This window comes from Hyla sarda, chromosome 6 (assembly GCF_029499605.1).
Source record: "Hyla sarda isolate aHylSar1 chromosome 6, aHylSar1.hap1, whole genome shotgun sequence".
Classification (NCBI taxonomy): Eukaryota; Metazoa; Chordata; class Amphibia; order Anura; family Hylidae; genus Hyla; species Hyla sarda.
In genome coordinates, this window is record NC_079194.1 from 27,433,557 (window position 1) to 27,460,896 (window position 27,340).

The 27,340-nt window shown below is 42.8% G+C and overlaps 1 protein-coding gene and 1 long non-coding RNA gene across 7 annotated transcripts in view; one reads left to right on the forward strand and one right to left on the reverse strand.

Annotated features, from left to right (window-relative positions):
* LOC130275436 (uncharacterized) overlaps positions 1-5,895 on the forward strand; it is a 59,328-nt gene extending 53,433 nt beyond the window's left edge. The window contains exon 3 of the long non-coding RNA XR_008844778.1: positions 5,604-5,895. This is a non-coding gene — a long non-coding RNA (uncharacterized LOC130275436). The remainder of the gene's footprint in view (positions 1-5,603) is intronic.
* Positions 1-27,340, reverse strand: part of NTNG1 (netrin G1) — a 330,399-nt gene that overhangs the window by 227,622 nt on the left and 75,437 nt on the right. The window lies entirely within an intron of this gene.

The following is a 27,340-nucleotide window of genomic DNA, read 5'->3' on the forward strand; positions in this document are numbered from 1 at the left end:
AACTTTTTGGCACCAGTTGATAAATAAAAATAATCATGTTTTCCACACAAAAAAAAGACAAATTCAGTTTAGAATAAAAAAAAGGCATGGACAAATGCAAAACCATCAGACAAGATCTTAGGCTGTGTTTAAACACTGCAGCTAATCACCGCATGCATTGTTGCTGCAAATGACCTAAATAGTGGTAAAAAAAATTGTGCATTTTACGACAATTCACATAATTTGCTGAAAATGTGCCATTTTACCATAATTTCGGTCATTGGTGCCAAATATTCATGCGGTAATTAGCTGCAAAGTATGAACACAGCCCTAGAGATCTGTATAATACAACATGTAAACCTTATGTATTAAAACATCATTCACACCAACCACCTTTTGTAGTATTTGTGAGTATCCACATACCACATATTTTTTCACGGAGCAAAGAGGAAGCAATCTAAGCAATACGATTGGATAAAAATTTGTGCAATGTAGACTTAAATACCAGAAGAAAAAAAAAATAACCTAAATGCTATTTTAGAGATGACAAAGGTAAAATCAACACAACAACAATTCACCTAGTAAGATTTACACCCAAGGGTCCCTTTCCCCAGGTTGGCGCATTAAACAATGGAGACAGTAACGGAGACAAAGGAAAACAGTGGTGAATAATGTATGAGAAAATTCAGTGAAAATAAATGAATTCCGACAATTTCTCGCTTCAATTTCCTTCTTTATGAGGTGTGGTAGACATGACTACTCGCCAGACTCAACAGCCCCGACCATCAGTTTTCATATGCTATTAGAATCCAAATTACGTAGGAAATATTAAATAACTCCCGAGTGGCCTTTAATTTCCTCATTTACTTGTCCGAGATACAATGAATCTCTCGAAGTTGCAGGAATAATGGATCTGTAAGAATTTCTCTCCCATCCCCCTCCGCCCCCCGAACCACAAGGTAAGTGGTAGAAGTAATGAATCTTTACGAGAACAATCAGCCGACCACTTAACAAACCTCCAGCAAAAACACAATAATTATTCCCGAGCGCTGAGGTAAATTACATTGGATCTAATGGGCATCTGAAGGCTACAACTTGTCGTTTTGACCCGGGGTAGAGACCCACATGAAAAATGATGAGCGGGGTCATTTCCTGGGATGAGACAATGGTAACCGGTTCAATTCCATTATGGAAAAACAAATAATAGCCTGCAGCATATGGGACCCGGCGAGGTATCGTGCATTGAATTGTGAGAGCGCCCTATAATTAACACAAGCCCAAAGATCAATGCTACTTATCCTGCAAATGAAGACTTGTCCATGTATTGACAAACACATAAGTGATCAGGTGATTGATGAATCCTCATTGTCGAAAGGGAAGAAAATATTGTCTTTTGACAGGAAGGCTTCCTCCGTCCAATAACGGGTTTGTTTGCCAAATAAATTACAATTTGTTATTGTCTATTTTTTGGAATGCAGTGTGACAAGATAGGTGGTTGAAGTGTAGATGGCTCTTACCCTTCTTGACATTGGGCGGACACTCATCCCCAACAGTGGTCGAATGGGTCAAGGAGGCCATTTTCATTATGAGACTGAAGGAGTTAATGGTAGAGAATTCTGATGATCCAAGTAGATGATCCAAGCATGGGTTACTATTCAGAGCCCCTTAGACTTAAAGGGGTATTCCCATGCCCCAGCCTTCTAAACATCCGGTTCCGAAGGATTGGAGCAGAGGCTGCGGTTGTAACGTCACGGCCATGCCCCTTCGTGATGTCATGCTATGCCCCCTGTCATAGACGTCAATGTAGGGGGTATGACTGGACGTCATGAGGGGGCGTGGCCATTACGTTGCGACCGCGGCCTCTGCTCCAAGCCTTCTGAACCAGATGTTCAGAAGGCTGGGGCATGGGAGTACCCCTTTAACAAAACAATCCTTTTCTTTATCCCTTTTCATTTATTATTGTTATTTTGGTTATGGTTTTTCTTTCTATCGTGTGTCCTTTTCGTCTATCTTTGGTTTGCTTTCTTGCTCTTTTTTTTTTGTTTGTTTGGATCAGACTATTGTTCCATTAACTGAGATAAATAATATTTCTTCATTTATATAGCACCAACATATTCTGTGGCACATCACATTGTTTGTCATCATCACTCACTGTCTATGGAGGGGGGAGGAAGGAATCAGTGAAGGAGAGAGCCACATCCACATGCTCTGAAAGGACTGAAAATTATAGACGAACCCTGCAGAGCAGAAATCTTCAGAAAAATACCATGTACAAGTTATATAGTGGCCATAAATATTGCTGCTCTTCATGTGCACACACAGGGCAGGTTATCCGGAAAAGTCTATGGAGTGTATGGGGGGGAGGGGGGAGAGCGAGGAGGGGGTCTATGTAGGGGAGTGTAGGATGTCTATGTAGGGGAGTGTAGGATGTCTATGTAGGGGGGGGGGAAGGGAACTCCACCCACCAGCTCTTGAAGAACTGAAAATTAGAGATGAAACCCGCAGAGCAGAAATCTTCTGAAAAGTACCGTATACAAGTTATATAATGGCCAGGAATAATGCTGCTCCTCATGTACACACACAGGGCAGGTTGTGTGGAAAAGGTACCTGATATGACAGGTATGCTTTAAAGTGTAAACTTTGGGCACAGATAACACTTTTCCCTGCCAATTCACATGCACATTCCTGTCCATAGAGTAGAGTAGTGATGGTAGTTGTTAGTGCTGGTATAGTAAAAATGTTCAGTGTATTTTGTCAATGGTTGAATAAGCAGCCTTGAAAAGTGACAACCACTGTTCAGAGCCAGGATCGGGTTCAGAGCAATTTACTTCCAGCCTCCTCTTGGCAGGTAATATAAAGTGCATTACTCAGTCAATGGAGAAAATGAGCGCGGGAGAGAGCACTTCACAGCGAAACAAGAGAAATCTGAAATCTGGGTTCTGTAGGGAGAAACGATGGCAAGAAAATTCAGAATAAGATAGATATTCCGCAACATCGTGTTTTTTCGACAATTTGTCTCTTAACACTGTTGTCTTTGTAACGTCTATTGCAAAAAAGTAATTTCCCATCAGTTAAAGGGGTATTCTGGCTTCATACATGTTAACCCATAAGATGTATGATCGCAGGGGGTCCCACCGCTGGGGACCCGCGCAATCTTGGTGCAGCCCCCAGCCTTCTGTGCTGGGTGCTGCCTACAAGTTTGGGACGAGACATCACGATCACGCCCCTAGTGATGTCACGCCATGCCCCCCTCCATTCAGGTCTATGGGAGGGGGCGTGACGGCTGTCACGCCCCCTTCCATAGACATGAATGGAGGCAGCATGGCGTGGTGTGACATCACTAGGGGGCGTGGCTGAGACATCACATCCCCTATCCTTTGGATAGGGGATAAGATGTATAAAGCCAGGATACCCCTTTAAGCAGCTGGATAATGATGGAGACAGAACCCAGTTTGCTCACTAGCAGTGTCCCTGTAAAATGATGTACTCATGGGATTTATTAAAGGGTGAGGTCAATAATTCCATAAAAATAAAAGCAGAAGGAATGGGGACATCAGTGGATTTTTCAGTTGCAATTGTAGGCATACAGTAGACAGTAAGGGGGTCTTCGTTTTTTTCTATCTAGTTAGTGATGTTGATCCATCTGCCAGTTTTGCTTTAAGGTCTATAGGACTGAGGAAACTAGCCCAGCACTGTACTCTGCTACCCCCCATTAGGTCCATAGACTTGGTGGCAGGGGGATTCAACCGGGACTTCTGTTTTTGGAATTGGTGGAGAACTGAATGGTCAGATGCCCATGAGTTAAGCAGTTCTCTAGATTGGATATGGTGGATATGTAGAAATTTGTCATTGGTAGAATTCCTCTTTACATTTTTCATAGGTGAAATAGGTCAGGTCATGTTCACACAATATAGGGTCCTCTGTTGATATGTTCTGTAGAAGATAATTTACCTGATTGATCCATCAAGGATGGACAAGAACAAGATGTTGGAGAGTACAATTAAAGGGGTTATCCAACATAAGGTGACTTAAGTTAGTAAGTGTCATATAGTAATGGACAAGCTTACCAAGGATCTGTACTTGTGTTGGTGGTAAATGGCCGTGTCCTATGTTCTCCATCACGCTGATGGCTTGTTTTTGGGAACTGGCTACTTCCTTTTTTTGTGGTCTCCCTCAGATACAATCCCCAGGATCCTTTGATTCAAGGTGGGAGGTGACTTTTTTCCCTCTCACACATTGGTTGCCCCACCCATTGAAGCACAGCACAACCTGACAAACAAGCTATGTGTAATGTCCGTTTATTTGTTTTTGTACTTCTCTGTTTAGGTGTGTATACACACACTAGTTTGTTCTGAGCAGTTTGCTATTCTCCCTGGATTGGGAATAGTTAAGGCTCAGAGATCTCGGATGTGCCTATTTTAACCAGAGTTCTCCTGCATTCTGGTGCTGGTTATTTTGTGCAATACTCTGACTATGTCTGCTTGAGAATTTAACTTGTATTTAACTTGTGATTTTATCTAAGTTTTAGCCATGGTTAAATAGTCTTGTTTATTGTAGATTTTAGTCTGTTACATTTGTCAGTTTTAGGATTAGTATGTCCGTTCTTCTTAGTCTGTGTTCACACTGTGTTTGTCTAGTTTTTCCTGTGCTCTGTATGTAATAATTCCTGTTTGGTATCCTGGAGTCTATTAAGACTCATCTGGTTCTGGTCAAGAGTTTCATATATTATATATCTGTTTCCTATTGGGTCAGCATTCTGATCACACAGTGGGGTGTGCTCGCTGGCCAGAAGTCTATTTGGCTTTATTATAATTTCTACTCCTTTTGTGGAGTGGGGTGTCCAATTTGTTAGTTCTGTGTCCCAGTGTGAACAGTGTCCTATGTTACCTGATCAGTTTAGTGTTCTAGCTTTCAGTTCTTCTGCTCATCCCCTGCAATTCCTGGTTTCTGCTGTATACTCGTACCATGCCTAGTCTTGTTCATTTATCCATGTCTGCTGTTTATCTGGATTCTGGTTTGTGAAATGTTTGTTAATACACTATATTCTTCCCTGTTGGTATGCGTATCCTGTCTGGTTTATCTGTACTGGTTTTTGTATTCACGTTCTGTTTCTGGCCTGTGACCGACTATGTATATTATTTGTTTTTATGAGATTACACAGCACAGACAGGGACCAGCTCCAAGTTGTCGATTCATTGCTTAGGGTGTATGGGCAAGTAGGCAGGGAGAGTGTCACTAGGGACAGCTTAGGGCTCACTCTCCCTATCCACTCAGTCGGTCAGGACACTGTTGATCTGTGTGATGATGAATGCACCAACATATGTGCAGGTAATGTCATCAGGGGGCTGGCTTCACACACAACAGAAAAAGTATTCAGTCCCTATTTTAGCATCTGACTTGTGATGTATTGTCTCAAGCCAAACAGTAAGTTGGGAAAGGTCTGAGCCAACACTCATTTTGTAGGCTAACAAAAATAAAGTTCCTGGGAAAAGAAAGCCGCCAAACACAGGTAAGTGAAGTATATTAGTAACTAGACTAAGCTTGTTGCCCCTGTCTTAAATTTAAAGAACCAAAAATCCTGGAATACCCCTTTAACCTAACCAGGACCATACATTCTCTTTCAGATAACTGGAGAGGATAGCACAGTGCTGTAGAAGAACTCTAGTGGACACTATCAGACCCTTTTATGTGAAGGATGGGGAAGAAACCTGAGCCCAAACCCAGGGCCTTCACCTCACTCCCTGATACATGAGGAAATGAATGACCAGAAGACCCTAGAACCCACCAACAAGACCATTGAGCTGCTGACTGGAAAGGTTCCTACGAAGTGTCTGGACTTGGCTGTCTATGTAAATGAATAATTTGGTATCATCTGGAATCATACTAAAAAGTTTCAATATTTAAGCTACTCTGAAGAGTTTTTGTGACTTATACCTGAAAGGGTACAAGAAGGAAAGAGTTAATGTTACTCGGCGTTGCTTCAGTGCTGTTTCGGAATGTGCACGATAACGACACTTCATCTACACGTAGACTGTCAGTCAGTAAACACGTATCCCTCACTTGTGGTTTTCACAGATCTATATACAAAAAGATTTTCAGCAAGTGGATGTCATAATATTATGATACAGAAATTTGGCGCTAACTTTAGCAGGTGTCTTTTCATTGATGCCGACAGTTACTCGGAAACGTTACTGATTTTATTTTTTAAATATGCTCTTTTTGTTTCCTAGAAGCCTCGTCACTTTTCTGTGAAATGTAAACTTTGGTTTATAAAGAGGTACTCTGAATAAAATGAACGGTGATATAATAGTTCCAACATGTAACATTCTCTTTGAGATAAAGCCCCACAGCGCATTTTTTTTTTGTGTCATCGTCTTCCTGTTTAATTCACGGCATGGCAAACAAGATAGTAACAGACATGAGAATGTCTTCCTGGCAATGCTGAGTCCTAATCTAACACAGATCAGTCGTCTGCAGGATCAGCCAGCTTGTCCAGCATCGATTGCCCAGCCAGCACAAAACACAAGCTTTTTAAGCTCTAAGCCTTAAGCGCTCTGTTCTCCCTCCTGTTTTACATACCGAGATCCCAAATGGATTTCTGAAAAAAAGGGAACGAGGTTTAACATTTCTAAAGATAAAAGTTTCTTCTGGTTCTTCTGGAATCTTAGTTCAGAAAAATGGAAAGAGACAAGACTGTGTTCACACTTCATTTTAGAACTGGCATGTGTCAGTATAATTTCCTATTGGTGGTATGCGGGGGTGGGCACGGATAGCAAAGGGACTCAAAAACAATGGGGGATCTTTATCAAAGGATTTAGACCGTTTTTTTCTGTCTAAATTTGTCGCACAGAAAGTCGCAGTCTAAATATGTGCAACTTTTCTGTGAGTTTTGCTTTAGAGGATCTTTAGAACATGATGCATTCTAGTCTATTTTAGACAGAAAAATGCATTGGTGCTTAACTTATCAAAAGCGACTTTTCAGCGACAAGTCGCATCGGCTGAAAGTGCGCCGAAATGTCAGACCATGCTGGAGCAGGTTTAAATACAGTCTAAGGGTACGTTCACACGCGCGGATTTACAGCGTATTTTAAGCTGCAAATCCGCTGGTGAAAGCCCCGCTGTATGCTGGCTTTACATGTGCCTGCTGGTAGCGGCAATGCGCCGCTACCAGCAGACACACTGCGATGTGCGAGTCGCAGTGTACTCGCACATCGCGAAAGCTCTCTGCCTAGCTCGCTGCACTGTGTCTGCTCGTAGCGGCGTATTGCCATTACCAGCAGGCACATATAAAGCCAGCATACAGCGGGGCTTTCACCAGCGGATCCGCAGCTAAATACGCTGCGAAAATCCGCCCGTGAGAACGTACCCTAAAACATAGATCCTGAAGTCAGGGTGGAGAATTTATGAAGAGCCGTGCGCCTTTTGATATATTAGGCGCACAATAGACCGGCCTAACCCTCTGTAGTTTGGTCTATATTGATGCGGGACATAGACAACTTTGATAAATATCCCCCAAATGTGTCAATACTTGAAAAATGAAAAATTCTCCAAAATCTGTCCGGGCGATGCTGGGAATTGTAGTTTGGAGGCACACTAGTTGAGAAACTCTGCTCTATGTAAGTTTTTTTTATGTTTTTTTGCTTTGCACTGGACCTTCTGCCGCTGCACATACAATACACAGCAAGCTTCTCAATGACGATGAGAGTCACAGTCATTTATTTCATCAGATCAGTCAGCATTTGGCTTCAATGAGCTTTCAGATGTGATCGTCTGAAAAACTGAGCAATCAGCAAGCCCATTTGACTGATTTGGATGTAAAAGGCATTGCGCAGCATGCTATGTATTGTAGTACAGGCAAACTGCAGATACATAATGATCAAAAATGTGATAATAAGAATCAATACAAAGGCGTTTGTAGCCTTTAAATTAGTCTGATAAACCATTAGCACATAATGTACACAATGTCCTATACAGCAGTAGCCCTCAGCTCAGTCCTTAAGGCACACCAACATTCTGTTTCTATTTTTAGTTGCTTTATTGGAATAGAACAGGGAACAATTCAAATCCTGTACTGTTTGTGGGCCATGAAAATCTGGGTTAGGGGGCTCTGCTGAACTAGTGGTGGTCCTTCTTCGTCTACTACTTTGCATTGGACTATTTTCTGCAGCTAGCACACATAATACACAGCAAGCTTCTCAATGATGAGAGTCACAGCCATTGATTTACTTGGATCTGTCAGAATTCAGCTTCAAAACAGATCAGCCAAATAACTGAGCCATCAGCGAGCCTATCTGACTGATTTGACTGTGAAAGGCATCGAGCAGCATGCTGTGTATTGTAATATATGCAAAATGCAGATGAATAATGATCCAAAAGACAAGCAATCAAAATGTTGCAATAAATAAATCAATACAAAGGTGTTTGTAGCCTTTAAATTACTCCGACAAACCATTGGCACAGAACTTACACAATGTCCTATACAACAGTAGAACCCAACCCAGGCCTCATCGCCCACCAATATATTTTTCTTCCAGTTACTCCAATGGAATAGAACAGGGAAGAATTTTAATCCTGCACTGTTGGAGGGCCTTAACGGGGTGGAAAACATTTTTTTTTTCATATCCACTGGTTGCAGAAAATTAAACAGATTTATAAATTACTTTTACTAAAAAATCTTAATCCTTCTAGTACTTATCAGCTGCTGTATGCTCCAGAGGAAGTTGTGTAGTTCTTTCCAGTCTGACCACAGTGCTCTCTGCTGACACCTCTGTCCATGTCAGGAACTGTCCAGAGTAGAAGCAAATCCCCATAGCGACCTATCCTGCTCCAGACAGTTCCTGAAATGGACAGAGCTTTCAGCAGAGAGCACTGTGGTCAGACAGAAAAGAACAACTAAACTTCCTCTGTAACATACAGCAGCTGATAAGCACTGGAAGGATTAAGATTTTTTTTTAATAGAAGCAATTTACAAATCTGTTTAACTTTTTGCCAACAGTTGATTTGAAAAAAAAAAAAAAAAAAATTGTTTTCCACCGGAGTACCCCTTTAACCCCTTAAGGACACATGACGTTCTCATACGTCTCCATTTCCGAGTCCTTAAGGACACATGACGTATGAGAACGTCATGTGTTTTACCGGCCCCCCGCAACCATCTGGAGCGGAGCCGGTGCCCGATGCCTGCTGAAATCGTTCAGCAGGCATCGGGGCATATCGCCCAGGGGGGTCATGATGACCCCCCATGTCGGCGATGGCCGCAGATCGCTGGACAATTCAGTCCAGCGATCTGCGGCGGATTCCGGGTCAATCGGGTATCCAGTGACCCGGTGACCCGGAATTATTGGCTGATCGGGGCAGTCAGAGACGGCCCCGAACAGCCAGAGCCTGCAGGGGTGAGGGGGCACTGGTGCCACCTCACGATCGCCCTGATTCGTCGGCCGGATTACCGGCCGACCAATCAGGGCGCCTGCTGCGGGTGTCACTCCCGCAACCCGCTCCGCCCCTCTTCCGGAGGACTTGAGCGGGTGCGGGACGTGCACCCCGGGTGCTGGGGACCCCGATCCCCGGCGCCCCTGTTGGGATCGGGGCCCCAGGAGCAGCGGCGGCGGCGGAGACGACGAGGGACTGACCTGGTGCAGCGAGGATCGTTGGAGGTGAGTGACAGCCTCCTGCTGTTGCTTAGCAACAGCTCCCAGCATGCAAAAAGGGCATGCTGGGAGCTGTAGTTAAGCAACAGCAGGAGGCAGACCACCACAACTCCCAGCATGCCCTTATGGGCATGCTGGGACTTGTAGTTTTGCAACAGCTGGAGGCACATTCTTTCTATGGAAAAGTGTACCTTCAGCTGTTGTGTAACTACAACTCCCAGCTTGCACAATCAGCTAAAGTGCATGCTGGGAGTTGTAGTGGTGCATCTGGTGGTTGCATAACTACAACTCCCAGCATGCCCGTTGGCTGTCGGTGACTGCTGAGAGTTGTAGTTTTGCAACAGCTGAAGGCACACTGAGTTAAGTAGCAAACCAGTGTGTCTCCAGCTGTTGCATAACTACAATCCCCAGCATCCCCAGCCAAAGTAGTATGCCTCCAGCTGTTGCATAACTACAACACCCAGCATGCCCTTCCGCTGTCCGTACATGCTGGGGGTTGTAGCTTTTGCAACAGCTGAAGGCACACTGGTTGCAAAACACTGAGTTTGTTACCAAACTCAGTGTTTCACAACCAGTGTGCCTCCAGCTGTTGCAAAATTACAACTCCCAGCATGCACTGATAGACCGTACATGCTGGGAGTTGTAGTTTTGCAACAGCTGGATGTCCCCCCCCCCCAATGTGAACGTACAGGGTACACTCACATGGGCGGAGGATTACAGTAAGTATCCGGCTGCAAGTTTGAGGTGCGGCAAAATTTCTGCCGCAGCTCAAACTGCCAGCGAGAAACTACTGTGAACCCCCCGCCCGTGTGACTGTACCCTAAAAACACTACACTACACTAACACACAATAAAATAAAAAGTAAAAAACACTACATATACACATACCCCTACACAGCCCCCCTCCCCTCCCCAATAAAAATGAAAAACGTCTGGTACGCCACTGTTTCCAAAACGGAGCCTCCAGCGGTTGCAAAACTACAACTCCCAGCATGCACTGATAGACCGTACATGCTGGGAGTTGTTTTGCAACAGCTGGATTTCCCCCCCCCCCCCAATGTGAACGTACAGGGTACACTCACATGGGCGGAGGATTACAGTAAGTATCCAGCTGCAAGTTTGAGCTGCGTCAAATTTTCTGCCGTAGCTCAAACTGCCAGCGAGAAACTACTGTGAACCCCCGCCCGTGCGACTGTACCCTAAAAACACTACACTACACTAACACAAAATAAAATAAAAAGTAAATAACACTACATATACACATACCCCTATACAACCCCCCTCCCCAATAAAAATGAAAAACGTCTGGTACGCCACTGTTTCCAAAACGGAGCCTCCAGCTGTTGCAAAACAACTACTCCCAGTATTGCCAGATAGCCGTTGACTGTCCAGGCATGCTGGGAGTTTTACAACAGCTGGAGGCACCCTGTTTGGGAATCACTGGCGTAGAATACCCCTATGTCCACCCCTATGCAAGTCCCTAATTTAGGCCTCAAATGCGCATGGCGCTCTCACTTTGGAGCCCTGTCGTATTTCAAGGCAACAGTTTAGGGCCACATATGGGGTATCGCCGTACTTGGGAGAAATTGGGCTTCAAATTTTGGGGGGTATTTTCTGCTATTACCCTTTTAAAAAATGTAAAATTTTTGGGAAAACAAGCATTTTAGGTAAAAAAAATATATATTTTTTTACATATGCAAAAGTCGTGAAACACCTGTAGGATATTAAGGTTCACATTACCCCTTGTTACGTTCCCCGAGGGGTCTAGTTTCCAAAATGGTATGCCATGTGGTTTTTTTTTGCTGTCCTGGCACCATAGGGGCTTCCTAAATGCGGCATGCCCCCAGAGCAAAATTTGCTTCTAAAAAGCCAAATGTGACTCCTTCTCTTCTGAGACCTGTAGTGCGCCAGCAGAGCACTTTTCACCCCCATATGGGGTGTTTTCTGAATCGGGAGAAATTGGGCTTCAAATTTTGGGGGGTATTTTCTGCTATTACCCTTTTTAAAATTGTAAAAATTTTGGGAATTCAAGCATTTTAGGTAAAAAAAATATATATTTTTTTACATATGCAAAAGTCGTGAAACATCTGTAGGGTATTAAGGTTCACATTACCCCTTGTTACGTTCCCCGAGGGGTCTAGTTTCCAAAATGGTATGCCATGTTTTTTTTTTTTGCTGTTCTGGCACCATAGGGGCTTCCTAAATGCGGCATGCCCCCCAAAAACCATTTGTCGCTCCTTCCCTTCTGAGCCCTCTACTGCGCCCGCCGAACAATTAACATAGACATATGAGGTATGTGCTTACTCGAGAGAAATTGGGTTTCAAATACAAGTAAAAAATTTCTCCTTTTTACCCCTTGCAAAAATTCAAAAATTGGGTCTACAAGAACATGCGAGTGTAAAAAATGAAGATTTTGAATTTTCTCCTTCACTTTGCTGCTATTCCTGTGAAACACCTAAAGGGTTAATACACTTACTGAATGTTTTTTTGAATACTTTAGGGGGTGTAGTTTTTATAATGGGGTCTTTTATGGGGTATTTCTAATATGAAGACCCTTCAAATCCACTTCAAAACTGAACTGGTCACTGAAAAATAGTGAGTTTGAAAATTTTGTGAAAAATTTCAAAATTGCTGTTGAACTTTGAAGCCCTCTGGTGTCTTCCAAAAGTAAAAACTCATAAATTTTATGATGCAAACATAAAGTAGACATATTGTATATGTGAACCCAATATATTTTGAATATCCATTTTCCTTACAAGCAGAGAGCTTCAAAGTTAGAAAAATGCAAAATTTTCATTTTTTTCATCAAATTTTGGTATTTTTCACCAAGAAAGGATGCAAGTTACCATAAAATTTTACCACTAAGTTAAAGTAGAATATGTCACGAAAAAACAATCTCGGAATCAGAATGATAACTAAAAGCATTCCAGAGTTATTAATGTTTAAAGGGACAGTGGTCAGAATTGCAAAAAACGCTCCGGTCCTTAAAGTATAAAATGGCCTGGTCCTTAAGGGGTTAAGAACTGGGGACTTCTGAAAAACAAAGTATAAAAACTGCTGAACTAGTGGTGGTCCTTCTTTAACTACTGCATACCAGGCTACAGAAATATTTATACGAGTTTTCAAGAATTTTTTGAAGATTATTTTCCCTTTAACATCAAAGGATCTGCAATACCAAATTGGCTTTGAGTTTCTATTTTTTTTTTCTTTTTTTAAAGTAGATAGAGAAAAAGACCGAGCTGGAAAAGTGATTATTATAGCCACCTATCTAAATAGTAGAGCAGCCGCGATCACCCGGAGATACCTTCTGTAGAACAACATTATCAATTCATCAAAGAAGCAAATGTCATTAGGAACTGAGAGACCGGGAATCACTGCATTTGATCTTTGGCGTTGATAGCATTGCTATTGATTGGCATATACTCTGGCTTCAGTAGGTGTAGACACAAGACATCAGACCTGCTTGGATCTTGTCAATCAAGTGGCTTCGAAAAGAGCAAAAAACCCTTAACCCCTTCCCGACCTATGACATACCTGTACGTCATGGGTGGCAAGGTGTTCCCGACCCATGACATACAGGTACGTCATGGACATTACTGCCGCTACTCGCGGCATCCCGCAGCGCCCGGAAAGATGGTGGCTATCACTGATAGCCAGCCATCTTACCGTGCGACCACGGGGGGTTTCATCCCCCACCCCCCCCCCCCAGCGATCGCTGCTATCAGCTGGTCAAATCTGACTAGCTGATAGCAGCGTTTCGCTATGAAAATACTTAGCAGCGCGGTGTGTGAGTCCCGATCACGGGGATCGGGACACACACCGCACTGCTAAGTGTCCCTGACCCGTCCCCCGGCGTCACTTACCCGTCGGAGCGGTGTCCCGAGCGGTCCCGGCGTCCTCCGTGCGGTCCCGGCGTCCTCCGTGCGGTCCCGGCTGCGCTGCGTCCCGGAGGTGAGTTTCCGGCAGCAGTGCGGCATCTTCATTGGCAGCAGTGAGATCGCCGTAAAGCGATCTCACTGCTGCCTCTGAGAGTTTCAAAACTGCAACTCCCAGCATGCCCAGACAGCCTTTGGCTTTCTGGGCATGCTGGGAGTTGTAGTTTTGCAACATCTGGAGGTCCACAGTTTGGAGACCACTGTATAATGGTCTCCAATCTGTGCTCTTCCAGATGTTGCAAAACTACAAATCTCAGCATGCTCAGTCTGTCCAGGCATGCTGGGAGTTGTAGTTCTCTAACATCTGGAAGAGCACAGATTGGAGACCATTATACAGTGGTCTCCAAACTGTGGACCTCCAGATGTTGCAAAACTACAACTCCCAGCATGCCCAGACTGCCCAAGCATGCTGGAAGTTGTAGTTCGGCAACATCTGATCCTTCAGATATTGCCGAACTACAACTTCCAGCATGCCTTGGCAGTCTGGGCATGCTGGGAGTTGTAGTTTTGCAACAACTGGAGGCACACTAGTTGGGAAACATTGTCCGTTTCCTACCTCAGTGCCTCCAGCTGTTGCAATTGTTGCAAAACTATAACTCCCAGCATGCACTGACAGACCATGCATGCTGGGAGTTGTAGTTTTGCAACAGCTGGAGGCACACTGGTTTGGAAACACTAAGTTTGGTTGCAAAAGACTTGAAAGTTTATTACTTAACTTAGTGTTTTTCAAACCAGTGTTCCTCCAGCTGTTGCAAAACTACAACTCCCAGCATGCACGGACAGCCAAAGGGCATGCTCGGAGTTTGCAACAGCTGGATGTTTGCCCCCTCCCCCCAATGTGAATGTACAGGGTACACTCACATGGGCGGAGGTTTACAGTGAGTGCTGCAAGTTTGAGATGGCGCAAATTTTGCGCTGCAGCTCAAACTTCCAGCGGCAAACTTGCTGTGAACCTCTGCCCATGTAACTGTACCCTAAAAACACTACACTACACTGACACTAACCTAAAATAAAAAGTAAAAAACACTACATATACACATACCCCTACACAGCCCCCCCTCCCCAAAAAATGAAAAACGTGTGGTACGCTACTGTTTCCAAAACGGAGCCTCCAGCTGTTGCAAAATAATAACTCCCAGTATTGCCGGACAGCCATTGACTGTCCAGGCATGCTGGGAGTTTTGCAACAGCTGGAGGCACCCTGTTTGGGAATCACTGGCATAGAATACCCCTATGTCCACCCCTATGCAAATCCCTAATTCAGGCCTCAAATGCGCATGGCGCTCTCTCACTTTGGAGCCCTGTCGTATTTCAGGGCAACAGTTTTGGGACACATATGGGGTATCGCCGTACTAGGGAGAAATTGCCTTACAAATTTTGGGGGGCTTTTTCTTCTTTAACCCCTTATGAAAAGGTGAAGTTGGGGTCTACACCAGCATGTTAGTGTAAAAAAATAAGTTTTTTACACTGACATGCTGGTGTTGCCCTATACTTTTCATTTTCACAAGAGGTAAAAGGGAAAAAAGACCCTCTAACTTTGTAACGCAATTTCTCCTGAGTACGGAGATACCCCATATGTGGGCGCAAAGTGCTCTGGTGGCGCACAACAAGGCCCAGAAGGGAGAGTGCACCATGTACATTTGAGGCAATTTGCACAGGGGTGGCTGATTGTTACAGCAGTTCTGACAAACGCAAAACAATAAATATCCACATGTGACCCCATTTTGGAAACTACACCCCTCACGGAATGTAATAAGGGGTGCAGTGAGCATTTACACCCCACTGGTGTATGACAGATTTTTGGAACAGTGGTCTGTGAAAATGAAAAATAAAATTTTTGATTTGCACAGTCCACTGTTTCAAATATCTGTCAAACGCCAGTGGGGTGTAAATGCTCACTGCACCCCTTATTAAATTCCATGAGGGGTATAGTTTCCAAAATGTGGTCACATGTGGGGGGGGGTCCACTGTTCTGGCACCATAGGGGCTTCCTAAATGGGACATGCCCCCCAAAAACCCTTTCAGAAAAACTCACTCTCCAAAATCCCATTGTCGCTCCTTCCCTTCTGAGCCCTCTACTGCGCCCGCCGAACACTTTACATACGCATATGAAGTATTTCCTTACTCAAGAGAAATTGGGTTACCAATTTTAGGGTGATTTCTCTCCTTTTACCCCTTGTAAAAATTCAAAAATTGGGTCTACAAGAAAATGCGAGTGCAAAAAATGAAGATTTAGAATTTTCTCCTTCACATTGCTGCTATTCCTGTGAAACACCTAAAGGGTTAAAACACTTACTGAATGTCATTTTGAATACTTTGGGGGGTGCAGTTTTTATAATGGGGTCATTTATGGGGTATTTCTAATATGAAGATCCTTAAAATCCATTTCCAACCTGAACTGGGCCCTGAAAAATTTACGATTTTGAAAATCTTGAGAAAAATTGGAAAATTGCTGCGGAACTTTGAAGCCCTCTGGTGTCTTCCAAAAGTAAGAACTTGTCAATTTTTTTATGCAAACACAAAGTAGACATATTGTATATGTGAATCAATATGTAATTTATTTGGAATATCCATTTTCCTTTCAAGCAGACACTTTCAAAGTTAGAAAAATGCTAAATTTTCAAAATTTTCATGAAATTTTTAGATTTTTTACCAAGAAAGGATACAAATATCAGTGAAATTTTACCGATAACATAAAGTAGAATATGTCACGAAAAAACAATCTCGGAATCAGAATGATAAGTAAAAGCATTCCAGAGTTATTAATGTTTAAAGTGACAGTGGTCAGATTTTCAAAAAATGCCCAGGTCATGAAGGTGAAAATGGGCTGGGTCATGAAGGGGTTAAAGGGGTACTCCGGTGGAATTTATTTTTCTAAAATCAACTGGTGCCAGAAAGTTAAACAGATTTGTAAATTACTTCTATTAAATAAATCTTTACCCTTCCAGTACTTTTAAGCAGCTGTATCCTCGAGAGGAAATTCGTTTCTTTTTGAATTTCTTTTTTTTTTCTTGTCCACAGTGCTCTCTACTGACACATCTGTCCATGTCAGGAACTGTCCAGTGTAGCATAAGTTTGCTATGGGGATTTTCTCCTGCTCTGAACAGTTTCTGATACGGACAGAGGTGTCAGCAGAGAGCACTGTGGACAAGACAAAAAAGAAATTCAAAAAGAAAATAATTTCCTCTGTAGCATACAGCTGCTAAGAAGTACTGGAAGGGTAAAGATTTTTTAATAGAAGTAATTTACAAATCTGTTTAACTTTCTGGCACCAGTTGATTTAAAAAAAAAGTCACAGGCAAGAGGAATTTAACAATGAACAAAAAAGGTTTGAGTTTGCACATAAACGGACATATGGATCTACAGCAGGTGAAATAAGTATTGGACCTGTTACCATTTTTCTCACTAAATATAGATAAGTAACAATTTTTATTGTTTTTAAAAAAAATAGGCTGTACAAGAATATAATAAAGATTGCGTAACAATTGAAAATGGCAACTGGATCTACCATCCAACAAATGTCTGAATAAGTCAGAGTGATGTCACGTAAAATCTGTTTGTGAGAAAGTCCCATGAGTAGTGCAGGCTCGGTACATCAAGGTCCATAAGATGTTGGAACCAATATGTAGGTTCACACATAAGGGATGTCCGTCACCAGGTAGTAGGATAAAATCCTCTTGCTTTATTAACGATATTATCAGGACAATACAGGTACAAAAAATAGTAGTAATTCTTTGACGCGTTTCACGTCAGGGAATTATTACTATTTTTTGTACCTGTATTGTCCTGATAATATTGTTAATAAAGCAAGAGGATTTTATCCTACTACCTGGTGCCGGACATTCTTTATGTGTGGACTTTGCCACTTTAAGGCCGGGGTGGTGCCGGCGGGTCCGCTGCACAGGTGTGTGGAGCCGGCTGGGGTGGAGTTGTGTTCTACAGTCTCTTAAAATATGTAGATTTTGTTTCTGAGATGGAATGACAATACCTCGTCATAAGGGGCACAAGATAAACTAGACAAAAACGGAGCATCAGTAAGAAGTAATCATCACACAGACTATGTAAGGCAGGCTAAGTGGCAAACATACAACAGTGCACTGATAATAGAAAACAGCACACAGATATAAAACCGGGTAAGGCTGCATTTACACCACGTTTTTTACATACGGGTGCCGGATCCAGCGGGGGGAGGGGCAAACCGGGTGCTCCCGTACCCCAGCCGGATCAGCCCGTGACTCCATTTACTTTAATGAGCCGACCGGAGTCAAACGGTGACTCTGGTCTGCTCAGTTTTGACCCGTATGCGGTTTTATGACCGGACCTAAAACCGTAGTATACTAAGGTTTTAGGTCCGGTCCAAAACCGCATACGGGTCAAAACTGGTCCGACCGGAGTCACCGTTTGACTCCGGTCGGCTCATTAAAGTAAATGGAGTCACGGGCTGATCCGGCTGGGGTACGGGAGCGCCCGGTTTGCCCCTCCCCCTGCCGGATCCAGCACCCGTATGTAAAAAACTTGGTGTGAATGCAGCCTAAGTAAAACAAAACAGATAAACACTACAACAAAAAAACAGACGAACAGACAACCACAACATAGAACTCCCACACATGGAACCCTAGGAAGGGTAAGGAAAAGGGCGAAGGAATCGCCAGATTAGGCAAGCACAATGTCTATCAGGAAACAGTAGAAGACTAATAAAGGAAAATCCAATGCAAAATGTCAAGAAAAGAGCAATAGCAGGTAATAAACTATTTGGTGTGATCGACACAAAATTTTCCTATATGTTGGTGACAGCCCAAAATGCACGCAAAAAAAAAAAAACAGTTTCTTTTACAAAGTTATGTGTAAAAATGTAAAATGACACAGGGAAAAAGTAATGACTACATGAAGAATGAGAGGCATGGCAAGCCAAGACAACAGCTGAAATCTATCAGTAATTAAAAAGCAATCCAGCCCCTTGTCAGTGCAAAGTAATATCAGCCGGTTCAGTCCCAACTGATGGCTACAAAAACGTCTCATTGCCAAGGTGTCACACAAGACACATCTTATGATGGGTAAAAGCAAAGAGGCAGGATATGTATTCAAGATATGGATTTAGCGAGAGTCCCATAGACTTGAGACGTAGTCTCGCGCAAGTGGTGCAAAAGGATATAAACACTTATCCATAGCTATATCCATAGCTATAATGGTTGCTGAGGTTGTGTTGTGTTTTTGTTCCAGATGGTGCCCAAAGCTATCTCTACAATCTTATGTGGACAGCAATTAATGTCATGTGACTGCGGCGCCAATTTGAACACAAGAGTTGCGAACCAGCCGTATGTCATATCTGTCTCGTGCCGTACTCGCACATATCTGGCAGCGTCTGTATTGCTTCTTGTCAGTTCCCGGGTCAGTCGTCTCCGGTTCTTTTGCGTCGAGCGAGTTTCCTTTCTCTTCAGCGTTTTCTGTAAGTGTTACTAATTGCTCCCTAATGAATTCCCGGGCGACATATTTATTTAGAAATCAAGCTCTCAATTCATTTAATTGCTACGTTCTCCTCTTGAAAGTACTTGTGTTTTGGTTCCACCAAATTATAGGGAACAAATGGGCTTTTCCATAGGCAATTATACCACTTGTCTACATGAAACCTGCTGATCGCTTGTAATGTTTCAGCTGAATATTTTTCTCCCCAACACCATAAACATTGTAATGAGGATATTAAAGGCTTCGCTCTACGTTCTTATTGATACGTTCCCTGGAATCACTTCTTATAACTGAGACGCTTTCTCAAGTATTGATAGAGAAATGACATATAATGGATGGAGGTTACATGTTACTGAGCTGAATCTGATCATCAAATGTGAAGCTGTTTTTTTTCTTCTAATTTAAAGTGAATGTATCATCTATTTAATTGTATTTATATTTATAATAATTATTATTATTTTTATTATTATCATCTTTAATATTATAATTTTTTCACTATTTAAAGTCAGATACTGAGATATTTCCTATTCTGTTCCTAAATTCCTCAGTTATCTGATTGTATTATTATTTATTTTTTATTTTTAGTACATTATTATGGGGGCAGCCATCTTGCCTGAGCTGTTTTTAATAGCATTTAGATACAGTATATGCTTTACAGCATATACTTTGGGAGCTGATCCTATTGACTTCTATGGGAGAATTTTCTAGGCATGCTTTGTGACCTGTGCAGAGGGATGCGGGGGGAAGCTGAGCTCTGGCCTATTGTAAAAGGCCAGATGCGGTCTTATTTACATATAGGTGTTGCCTTTTACAGTAATCCTGCTAGTGATTATAAGGAAAACACTGCTGGAAGATGTACTCTATAATGGTGTTTCATAACCAGCGTGTCTTGAACTTTTGCGAAACTATATCTCCCAGCAAGCCATGCTGGGAGTTGTAGTTTCAACAGCTAGGGGCACACTGGTTGGGAAACACTGCTTTACAGAACTGAAAGTGTCAGCAGATTATTGTTAGGCTTAGTGGCCAGACTGAAAACTGCAATATTTCCAGGATTATTTGATATTAGGGCGCATTCACACCACGTATTTGCAATACAGTTCCCGTATCAGGTTTTTGAAGAAAAACGGATTCCTCAAAACCGGACTAAACTGTATCAAAACGTGTGTACACATTTCAAGCCGTATATGGTTTGAAAAACGATGTCCGGTTCCATCCGTTTTGTAAGAAAAAAAGTATAAGTTTTTAACTTTTCACTCCATTTTGAATAAAGTTTCACTTGTTTGATTGAAATTCCAAGAAAACTAACTGTGCAAAGTCAAAAACCGTATGGTGCAAACCGGATGGAACCGTACGCACATACAGTTCTGTACGGTTCCCATTGACTCCCATGTTAAAAAAAAAACGTATATGGTTCAATACAGTTTTTCACCCGGACCAAAAAACGTGGTTTTGTGTACGGGGAAAAAACTGACAAAACGTACAGGATGCAAAACGGACACAACCTGATGCATCTTTTGGCATACGGTTTTCAATGGAGAGTCAATGCGTACGGTTTTCAATACGGTTCTACGGTTTTCACATTGAAAACGTATACGGGAACTGTATTGCAAAAACGTGGTGTGAATGCAGCCTTATAGATAGTAATATGGAAAAGTAGAATTAAAAAAACACAAAAAAATTAAAAATAAAAATGTATAAAATGTTTAATATAAATACTTGCTTTAACCAATAGGTGGATTACACATTCCAGTCTATTGCCAATAATGTATCTGATTTTGTGGAGTTCACCATCTGTTGTGAGAATATCAGGAGGCCCCTATACACCTTAGACCAGTGTTTCCCGACCAGTGTGCCTTCAGCTGTTGCAAAACTACAACTCCCAGCATCAACTCACAAAGAGTCATTCCCCAGTACACAGTAGAGGAAAAAAAAAACAGTGAAGGAGACCCCCTATGGCAGTGTTTTCCAAACACTGTGTCTCCAGCCATTGCAAAACTACAACTCCCAGCATGCCCGGACAGCCTTCGGCTGTCCGGGCATGCTGAGAGTTGTAGTTTTGCAACAGCTGGAGGCACTCTGGTTAGGAAACACTGTGGGGGCTTCATGCTGTAGACATAGCCAAGTACTAAAACACTATAGTTTAGGGTTCAGGGGGGCACTGTGACCACCTAGTACTGCTGGGTTCCATAAGGTTACAGATCATCGATATACTGTATATTCCCCCTTTGCAATATCAAGAGGTTGAATGACTACAAAGAAAATCCAAATTATAATGCTAATGCAATGTTGACTTATTAATAGAATTACCTCAAGAATATTTGTTCTGTACTTTTATCCCTTACTGTCGAAATCCCCTGATGAACCCCGTATAACACTAGGGGGGGGGGGAGAAACACGTTGGCAATTAATAAGGGATTATATCCTTTTTAACAGAATTTTCTTGGGTAAGATGTCTGCTGACTTATTAATAGAATTCCCTCTATTTAATCAGAAATAAGAATAATAAACCTATTATCGGAATTTAAAATGGTATAATTTAACCAAGAATGATACTATTTCAGTCGTCTCTCGCATTCACGTCAATATACCTGTTCTGTTATATCCTAAAAGAGACTATTATAATGTAGCATTTATGTATTCTTATCACATTTTATCCATCCCGCGCGCTTAAGAATCCATTTCAAGGTAAAGGCGATAAGGATCGGGGTTGGCCTATTTTAACTTCTGTCCTCCTAACCATAAATATTTAGCAATGCAGAATACTCGGCTCGTCTCCGCGGCTGGGGGTGCATGCAGATGAGGTTCCGGGACCAATGAATAATGCAAATAAGAAGAAGAAGAGAGAGTGAGGACGGCAGGAATCCTCTCCGCTTCACCCGGTGATTCTCTGGATTTCTGCAGCATTTGTCATTATAAGTAGAATTATCGTCAAGTGGCGAAGGAGGTCGGCGGCGGCAGCAGCACCCACTCGGCGCCTCGGCGCGGTTAATAATGGAGAGTGCAGGATGCTTGGGAGATGTCAGGTCATCGAAATTAGACTCGTGCAATTTCTCCTTCTCGCCCTCCATGGGGCTCTATAATAATATAATTGCGGAGTGTTTCTGCGTCTCCGATGGGGCAGAACTTCTCTCTTGAAGACGAGAAGACGGAAAAAGTCAATTGTTCATTAAGTAGGTTGGAAGAAACTTTAAGAATCTCCCGCGGCTGAGGTTAGAAACGGATAAAAGTTCAGCATGACTACTGGTAGTTTTCATACATATCTTTTGCTTTCGGAATGATAGCCTTGGGGATTCGTGTTATTAAGTAAAGATTTATATTAGACTCGCTGAGTACCCGCCGGTGCCCGCTCTGCCTATTTTAAACCTTGTGGGAGAGGAAAAGCAACAATGATATATAAACAACACAATATTGGGGGAGTGCTGTGAGCCCTGCACTGTGTACTGCCTGCCACCCAGCTCTCCCAGCCTTCTGAAGAAAATATCTTTCTGGTAAAGTAGCCATATTGGAGCTCTTGGGGAGACTGGAAAAGCTGGGTGGCACACATACTGTGTGCCACCCTGCTTTCCCAGTCTCCTGAAACCCCAGCAGTGATAGGCTGCTTGTCCTCCATCACTTCTCTCTGCAGCAGCGCTGTCATCCCTCTCCCTGCCGCTGCACTGATGTCTTCTCTCCCCCCCTCACTCTTCAACCAACCCACAATAAGTTTTCTCTTCCTGCCGCTGCACTGATGTCTTCTCTCCCCCCTCACTCTTCAACCAACCCACAATAAACCTTCTCTCCCTGCAAGGCCCATCCACTCTCCCTGCCCCCGCAATAACTAATCTCTGCACCTGCCTGCCAGATAGTTAAATCATACTTTACCATGACTTCAGTTCAGTGGCAGGATGTTTAAAAACCCTGGGCAATCTCAGCAGCCCAAAAGTAACCCAAGCAGAAGATGTACCAGAAGTCCCATAGACTTACATGGGCTCCGCTGTTTTACTTTCGGGCTTTGGACATTGTTGATATTAGGACATCCCTAAACTCTGTTATATTTTGATTTGACATAAAGGAAAGATGGATGTGAAGTTTAATCAAATTATTTTCTAATATTGACTTAAAGGGGCACTCTAGAGGAAAAATATGTTTTCAAATCAACTGATGACAGAAAGTTATAAAGATATGTAAATTACTTTCAGTGCTTATCAGCTGATGTCATGTAGTCTTTTCAGTCAACCACCTTTGTCCATGTCAGGAACTGTCCAGAGCCCAGTCTTTCCCAAATGCGGTTCCCAAGTCCCCCCCCCCCCCCCCCCAACAGGTCATGTTTTCAGGGTTTCCTTAGCCTTTCACAGGTGATATAGTTATGGACAGCGCATCAGGCATCACCACAAGTGTTTACTGTATGGGATATCCTCAAAGTATTACCTGTTGAGGGTACACGAGGGCTGTGCTTCAGACCACTGCTCTGGACAGTTCCTGACATGAACAGAGGTGGCAGCTGAGAACACAGTAACTGGCCGGAATGACTACTTGACTTCCTCCAGGGCCTACAGCAGCTTAAAGGGGTACTCCGGCTCTAAGACATCTTATCCCCTATCCGCAGCTGGGTACCCCCGCAATCTTTCATTCGGATAGGGGATAAGATGTCTTAGGGCTGGAGTACCCCTTTAAGTACAAGAAATCTTGATATTTATAAATAAATATAAATTGCAAATCCGTGTAACTTTCTGACACCAGTTGAATTAAAAACAATTAATTTCTTCAGAGTACCCCTTTAAAGGGGTACTCCGGTGAAAAACTGTCTGCTGACATAACGAGCACAGTGCTCTCTGCTGACATCTCTGTCCATTTTATGAACTTTCCAGAACAGCATATGTTTGCTATGGGGATTTCCTTTTACCCTGGACAGTTCCTAAAATGGACAGAGATGTCAGCAGAGAGCACTGTGCTCATTATGTCAGCAGAGAGCTCTGTGTTTCAAACGGAAAATAATTTCCACTGTAGTATTCAGCAGCTAATAAGTACTGGAAGGATTAAGATTTTTTAATAGAAGTCATTTACAAATCTGTTTAACTTTCTGGCACCAGTTGATTTAAAAAAAAAAGTTTTTTCACCGGAGTAACCCTTTAAATTTCGAACTAGATTAGATGCACCCTATTTATCACAGTGGCTCCGGCTGTGTGTTCAGTTTGGTACGTCTTTAGATACTGTCGTCTATCTTCATGACACTGTCAATTAGTCAGATGGATTTCAAATGAATCAGTTTTCCCAGTAAAAAAAAAAAAAAAGACATAATCATCACTCAGGACGTCTCTGGGACAAGGTCACTGATACGGACCGGTGTGGAATGACGGAAAGAGAAGTCACCGAATATCCCTCATAATGCAGTTATGTGGGTCATCAAAAAAAAATGAGGGTGACACCGTTGTAAATCTGCTTAGTAAAGGTCACCGTCAAAGAGCAACACTGCAGGGAGGACACAATGATGACCTATGCTTTCATCATTCTCAACATACAATTTGGCAATTTTGTCGCAAAAAAACAAAACAAGTGGCACAAAAATGAACTCTCACATCTTTTCATAATTTCAAAGCATCACAAGAGACCTTTAAAAATGGGAGGAGAAAAACAAAAAGTGTAATTAACCCCTTGGGGACGGAGGGTTTTTCCGTTTTTTGCACTTTCGGTTTTTCCTCTTTACCTTTTAAAAATCATAACCCTTTCAATTGTGCACCTAAAAATCCATATGACAGCTTATTTTTTGCGCCACCAATTCTACTTTGTAATGACATCAGTCCTTTTACCCAAAAATCGAAATGGAAAAAAAATCATTGTGCAACAAAAGTGAAGAAAAAAATGTCATTTTGTACATTTTGGGGGCTTCCGTTTCTACGCAGTACACTTTTTGGTAAAAATTACACCTTATCTTTATTTTTTGGATCCATACGATTAAAATGATCCCCTACTTATATAGGTTTGATTTTGTCGTACTTCTGAAAAAAATCATAACGACACAATAAAATTGTCATCTTCTGACCCCTATAACTTTTTTTTATTTTTCCACATATGGGGCGGTATGAGGGCTCATTTTTATTTTATTCATTTTTTCATGATATAAAAAGTGACCAAAAATACGCTATTTTGGACTTTTGAATTTTTTTGCGCATACGCCATTGTTTGTGTGGTTTAATTAATGATATATTTTTTTATAATTCTAACATTTCTGCACGCGGCGATACCACAGTTTTTTTAATGAGAAAAGAGGGTTATTCAAACTTTTATTAGGGAAGGGGTTAAATGATCTTTATTCACTTTTTTTTGCAATGTTATAGCTCCCATAGAGGGCTATGGCACTGCACACACTGATCTCTTACAATGATCATTGTTATCCCTAGGATAACATTGATCAATGATTCTGCTGCTTGAACGCTCATGCCTGGATCTCAGGCACTGAGCAGTCATTCGGCGATTGGACACCAGGAGGCAGGTAAGGGGACCCTCCTCGTGTCCTACAGCTGTTAAGAACGCCGCAGTAAATGTTACTGCGGCGGCCCTGAACAACCGACCGGCTATGATGCGGGGCCATGGCATGGCCCCGCGTTATAGAAAGGGAGCGGGTGAAGGGCGTACAGGTACGCCCTTCGTCCCCGAACAGCCCCCTGAGCTAACCGTCAGCACTTTAGTTTCACTTTTGATCAACTTTGAACACCGCGTCTAAAGTGTTAATAGTGCCGCGCGCTATTATCCACGGGTCCCGGGCATTGTTAGAGGCGTGGCCCCACGTTATAGAAAAGGAGTGGGCGAAGGGCATACAGGTACGCCCTTCATCCCCAACAGGTTAAAGGGATACCCCACTGCCTCAGGGCAGTTTTGTTGCTAACACTGAGTGCGTGGTCATGACGTCACGAATCCCAGCAGCCCACACCCAGCGTTCGGAACAAAATGTTCCGGATGCTGGGGCAGTGAAGTACCTCTTTAATATCGTTGGAACAGAAATGACAGTAATTTTTGAATATCTCCCCCTTTCTTTTTTTTACAAGTGGTTCTTGGGTCAGGATCGGGCCCTGTCCGCGCACAGGAGAATCAGGAGTGGGGGAGTGAGGTGGGCAAGTGTTGCTATTTTTCTACTTTTGTAGAACACAAATCCTTCCATGATTGATTTCTGGTTGTGGCAACCAGGGGGGGGTGGGGGTGGGGGGTTTTGGGTCACAATGCAACCTGGTTCCCTTTCATTACTGTGATGCATTGGCCGTGACACACATCACTGGGTCAAAGTGGCACAGTATAGCCCCCCACCTAAAGGCTTAAGTGTTAATGATCTGTTGGGCCTCACCGCCGGTCAAACAATCCAATTCCCATTTCGCCAGGTTGGGCGCATTGTTTGTCCATTATCCCATCCCAATGTTTCCACAGCACTTAAATAAAATAGTTACTCATCATTTCGGCGGTTCTTACAGACTGCGCGGCTTCTCTCCATGTGTCCTATATATATAACATGTATAAATTTTTAATACGAAAAGAGAAGCCTCATTGAGTCGCCCCATTCCGGGAGCTGTAATTTCGGCTTAATAAGGCACTATTGGTAATCAATAGGTTAATCACTTAGCGCTAATGAGGAGCAGAGTATTGGTGATAGAGCCGAGACCGCTACCTAACCAGGAGCTAGAATATTTATCATGAACCCCCGGGCTACGACACAAAACCTTCACCGCATTACGGAACAACCAGCGCACATCTACTTAGAGGTCAAAGGGGGGCGTTGTGTACGGCTAAACCTCAGAACAGATCCGCTATCCTCACTCCAATCACCCTCAGGTCTCGTACTAAAAAATCACCAAGGGACATCCCGATGTAGCCCTTTAGGTCGGTGTTTCCCAACCAGGGTGCCTCCAGCTGTTGCAAAACTACAACTCCCAGCATGCCCGGACAGCCTTCGGCTGTCCGGGCATGCTGGGAGTTGTAGTTTTGCAACAGCTGGAGGCACCCTGGTTGGGAAACACGGCTTTAGGTAATCCGATGAGCTGTGCGTGTAAGTTACAAGCCAAGTAATACAAACATGATGAATTAAAGGGGTACTCCCCTGGAAAACTTATTTTTAATTTTTCTTTTAACTCAACTGGTGCCAGAAAGTTAAACAGATTTGTAAAGGAGTAACCTACCCCTCAAGACTAGTACCAGTTACCTGATACATGGATGAATAATAATACAAATAAATAGCTGGATCGTGCTTCAAATATAGGATACAATTTTATTAAAAATATATATAAAATGTCAATTGATATGACTTAGCCTCGTTGCACAGGGCCCTTGTGCCGAGGAGAAGAAATAGATTTACTTA